The sequence below is a fragment of the Strongylocentrotus purpuratus genome, unplaced genomic scaffold (assembly GCF_000002235.5).
Source record: "Strongylocentrotus purpuratus isolate Spur 01 unplaced genomic scaffold, Spur_5.0 spur5_scaffold_19, whole genome shotgun sequence".
NCBI lineage: Eukaryota > Metazoa > Echinodermata > Echinoidea > Camarodonta > Strongylocentrotidae > Strongylocentrotus > Strongylocentrotus purpuratus.
This window is the reverse complement of record NW_022145604.1, coordinates 31,414,853-31,420,429: the sequence shown is the minus strand read 5'-3', so window position 1 is coordinate 31,420,429 and position 5,577 is coordinate 31,414,853. Positions and strand designations below refer to the sequence as shown.

The 5,577-nt window shown below is 38.8% G+C and overlaps 1 long non-coding RNA gene across 1 annotated transcript; it reads right to left on the bottom strand.

Annotated features, from left to right (window-relative positions):
- Positions 1–1,776: 1,776 nt before the first annotated feature.
- On the bottom strand, positions 1,777–4,513 carry LOC115925928. Its single transcript, XR_004064864.1, has 3 exons — positions 4,475–4,513; positions 3,940–4,021; positions 1,777–2,564 (listed from the first exon to the last, which is right to left on the bottom strand). It is a non-coding gene; the product is annotated as an uncharacterized LOC115925928 (long non-coding RNA).
- Between the last annotated feature and the right edge of the window lie 1,064 nt (positions 4,514–5,577).

The following is a 5,577-nucleotide window of genomic DNA, read 5'->3' as shown; positions in this document are numbered from 1 at the left end:
TCAGGAGAATCTGTCTACAAATCACCTAAGGTAATTGAGAGTCATAATACATCACGTAAGGATACATTTTTAAATCATTGCATAATTGTGAAGTCGCCTGAAACGGGACTGTTATCATTCATGGACTGCATGGTGTGATGGTTAGTTTGAATATATAGAGTCTATCAGGAGTACAGAAAGCAATCTCCCCTGATCGGAACTCGCGGAGAACGTACCAGCTTCTCTCAGACTTCTCAATCTTGTGATCAGAGATGAGAGTCTGGACGTGTTTCAGCTCGCTGGTGTACTCATCTATACTAACCAACCCATCATCATGATTGACCCAGGCGATTAGGATTGAATTATTCTGAGTTACAGCAGCGTGTGCCGATAGTCCCGATTTCTCTACCTTGTGTTTCACATTGCCATCTTTGTCAATTATTATTACTGTATAACCAGTTTTGATGATCAATACATCATTAGAACTAGTGATATGCTGAGGTGTATACCCATCGCATGGTATCTCCCTGATCGCCTTTCCACCATCTGGTGCGAACACCTGTATCTTCTTGGCTTTCCAGTATCCGACATAGATCAGATCATTACTGTCTACAGTGAGACTACCAATTCCACCTTCATCAATATTCAGAGTATCAAACGTTACATCCAACTGCTCATACGCATGTGTGTACATTGTGATGACATTGTTGCCTTTCAGTACGACAAACCGACCATCAGACAGCAATCCTACACAATACATAATGACATCCTTGAGCACTGTCCTCTGCAGCTGACCATCAGCAGAGAATATATCAATTCCTCTTGTAACGTATACCACTGCCATACTACCATCGGGTGTACCAACTATGTTATTCACGAGGCCTTTCTCTGAGAGTTCTAAATCACGAACCGACACACATTTCACTACCCTTACCTCACCAATGTTTAACTGATCACATTGACAGTTAATTGTGAACAAAATACATGTTACAGCAACGAGACAGACTAGGAATCCTACTATACCGATTCCAACAGTTGTCTTCTGCAGCTGACCAAAGTTCAACCGATCACATTTAGGTGTGATTATCAGTTGCTCTGCCCGGTCAGCTACATCAGTAGCAAGCTTCTCCTTCGGATCATCCCTATCTAGTACATTCTTCAGCTCACCAGAGAATGTATCACGCATAACAATGATATCACCTTCTAATGGAGCCTTCATGCTATTACCCGCTAACACACTCGCACTCTTAATACTCGTAATCAAACTCTCATCAACATCTTGCATCTCATCCAATCTTTTACATAATTTCTCTTCCTGAGCGTCCAACTGCTTGTCTAATGCTGCTTTAATCTCGTTTAATTTCTTGAGTGATTCAGCCTTTTTGCAGGCAATGTGATCTGTGACACGCTTCTTCTGATTCTTGATGCAGGTCATGTGATTCTTGATGGTTTTAACCTTCGTCTTACTTCGGGCTTTGAGAGATTCAATTTGTGTCTTGGTAGAAGCATTGTATTCCTTAGCATCTTGAACAGTGTGGCCTTTCTTGTCATGATACAACATTCGACATCTCAAGCAGATGAACTTCTTACAAGTGATACACACATCAGTACATATGTATTTTTGTTCATCTGCTTTGTGTTCTTGGCAGTAAACTTCTTTTTCGATAACCACCCTTCCCTCTCTGATGTCTTCTACTCTCACAACTCTATGCTTGCCACTAAGGGCCCATTTGTTGTGAATGCCCAGGCATGTGTTACACATGTTCTTACCACACTCACAACATAAATATACAGCTCTCGAGTTAGAGTCACACATTTCACAGACTTGCTGGCTATTTCTCACATCATCAATGAGAGATTTAAGAGGAACATTAGTATTTAGATTTAAGACATTGCCACCCTCTACAGATGTTATGCTTCGACAGATGGGACATGTAAGATAATCTTTTGAAGAGCTTTTAAGAATATCATTAAGGCATTTCTTACAGAAGGTATGTGTACATGATAACTGCTTCGGGTCACAAAGCAGCTCGAAACAAACAGGGCACTGCAAATTGCGTGAAACTTTGCGTTTAAATTCCGACATTGTGATTCTCCTATCTCAATGTGCACTGATATGATACATAATGCAAACATCAATAGTATATCAATGGTCAATTTTAACTCGATGACTAGAGAATATTCATATCTTCCATAGGTTTAAGACAGATATCATCACTTCCAGTAGACAACGGTTATATTAAGGTTGAATAAACATATTTAGTTGTGATAAACCACCTTTAGTCATGTTAATGATAAAATAAACCCGGCTTAAATAATCGTTTTGAAGATTTTCAGTAGTCACTAAGCAACAGTATATAACATTATGACAAAGTATTTTGTTCTAATAGTTAGGGCTATAATTAACCAAAGTAACTGAGTGTAATGAGATGAGTGTTTACAGTCGGGTATATTCTCCTTCCTGCCGTTGACCACAACATGCTATCTGCTGCAGATCAAGAACAAGTCAGGAGGCAGTCTGAAGAGGACTGAATATGATCTCATTTCTTCTGATCCGTACTCCTCACACAATGTACTAGTTGGCCCTGAAATTGAAAATGAATAATAGTGATACAACATAATAATTGGGCCTTATATACCCAGGGTAGGACAACTGTATTAATACTGCTCTTCCTGCGGGCCCCCAGTTACTATTGCCCCTTCAATTGTCAGTTACCCATTTACACATGGGTAGAGGGTGGTAAATATGGATCGTCGTCTTGCCAAAGCATGTTAATGGCTGACAATCGAACCATCAATCGTATAAGAGTAGAGTGAATTAATGAACCACTTTAACACGACACCTCCAAAGTATGACCAGTCGAGTCAATATTGATAGTGAAGAACAATTTATATCTATGATTATAATTATAAAGCATTTTGCGTCACGATGGAGAGCGAGAAAGAAAGGAATGACTAAGTACGGGCTACGAGGAGGGGGAGGGTGCATTGAACCAGAAAGAGAGAGACAGACAGAGAGAGAGAGAGAGAGAGAGAGAGAGAGGAGTTTACCGCTCAAGATGGCGGTCTCCTGCGTTTTTGTAATTTATCTTTTTTCATTAAAAAATATTTGTGTTTTATAATTTTGTATAATGAAGAAATAATTGTTAAATTATGTATATGTTGATGTACTATTTTGAAAACATACAAAACAACAACACAGAACTGACAGAAGGCCTTGTGTTGATATAGTTGCATTTCCCTTCTCTTTATATTTTAACATATTCGTGATGTTTCTTATCATACCACTCTGTTCATTAATACATTTACTAAACAAAGTATACAATAAACTTTGCGATTGATATCCACAATTTGCCACTAAAAAACATGTCGATCAAGGTCGAAAACTATCCAAACTCTCAATAAAACAGATACCAGTTTCACATATTCACCTTAGAGAGCGTTTGAGATAAAATATGTTTCAAGGCCTACAATAGCTATAAACATGAATTTTTTGCATTATTTATACATTAAAAGAATCCCTAATATAATTTCTAAATGTGCATTTTTTAATATTTGTGAAAAAAATGTTCTTAAACAGATCATCAAAAGACCGACATCACCATAAAATGCCTGACAAGTAGCTTTAAACCCATTTTCAAATTTGGAAACAAAGTTCATAGTCTATTAAAGTAGAGACATCCTCCTTCCGAAAACTTCCCAATCAGCCTTTTTGGCAAATTGACAACTGACTAAAGATGCCAAAGAGGAAGTCCCTCTCTTCGTTTTTCATGTCATGTTTATGTAATGTGCTAAGCATACTCAGAATGAATTTATTTAAGTACAATTAGCTGCTATAGTCATAGAACAATCATGCAATACTTTTGTTTAATGTAATAATCAGTTGATGGTTGATTTAAAGATTTATACACCGTTATCATGACTGTGTATATCGAACACCATAATCCGACAGTAACTTACATAAACCACGTAAAATCTTTCGTTGGACTCGAATGCATGTTGTCCACCTAGAAGATTCCTCTTTGCTGTTAATATTTCGGATCTGGAATAAAAGGGAGACATGTTAGTAAAATTGAGACCAATCTATATTCATGATAACACGGCAGGAATTCATTCAGAATACTATATGGGTGGGTGGGTGTGGTTATTTTACCTGACTGCTAAGAAAGCATAAATGCTTGTTAGTAAGCAACCAGATGGCCGACGGCTTTAGATCCTCTCCGAGGGACCTGGTAATGAGAATTAGTGCCTTACCTAAGGGCACTAGCGCATCGACTTGGTTTTGAACCAGGGTCACCGGTTTATGACACCACTGCTATACCGACTGAGCTATCGCGCCTCCTCTTATAACTCAGACTCAACTATAGTCATAATAGTAGAGTAGACGTTCCATCATGAATAAATTATTACACTAGAAGATTGTCAATTTAATAAAATGTTTAACAGTTGGCAATATTTATTCATGGGCTATGATAACTTTAAAAGACAATCTTACCAAATCTCTTTGAAATTCTAATAATCGAAGCAAGTGTCATTCCTAAAGGGTTCGAACGAAGCTGAACACATCGATTTGAAAGAACATGAGGAAACAAATCACGTCGTTGTTGATAGAAGGCTCAGTGTGAGACAACGAACAAGTTAGTTCCTGGTTTGAGTAAAGCCAATCCTACATAGGAATGAAACAATGACAGGAAGCCAGTTGGGTTCAAGCTGGGTACGAACGGTACACGACAGGGATCAAATCGGTGACTCATGGTTGACACAATTATTACGATATTCCGACATGTTACATACCGTACTATAACGGAAACTTCATTTGCTCTCCCGGACATGGATATTCTTCATGGAGAAGGTTTCTTAACCCTACAATTTTCTAGGAAATATATTTCCATGTTAGTATTCAAAGCTAGGTTCAGGAAGGATAAAGTATTCTTAATATGAAGGCTAAGTAGAAATCCAAAGCAGCAAGAGAGATTGGCCTTTATCATGCTTGAGGAGGCGAATACCTCAACCTCAACACATTTGATAGGTCACAATTAAAAGTAATTTTTTCATCAGCCGTCTCCAGATATTTCTGTCACCCAACACAAAATGTCGTAGGACTTGCTAAAAAGGTCACGAAATTCAGGATTTGCAGAATATCTTGGGATATTGTAGGGTTTGTATAATATGTCAGGATGTTGTAGGGCTTACATAATAGGTCAGAGCGTTGTACGGATGGTAGAAGAGGTCAGGATGTTGTAGGGCATGTAGAATAGGTCAGGATGTTGTAGGGCTTACAGAATAGGTCAGAGCGTTGTACGGCTTGGAGAATAGGTCAGGATGTTGTAGGGCTTGCAGAATAGGTCGGGATGTTGTTGGGTTCGGAGAATAGGTCGGGATGCTGTAGGGCTTGCAGAAGAGGTCGGGATGTTGTAGGGCTTGCAGAATAGGTCGGGATGTTGTAGAGCTTGGAGAATAGGTCGGGATGTTGTAGGGTTTGGAGAATAGGTCGGGACGTTGTAGGGCTTGGAGAATAAGACGGGATGTTGTAGAGCTTGGAGAATAGTTTAGAATGTTGTAATGGCTTGCAGAATAGGTCGGGATGTTGTAGAGCTT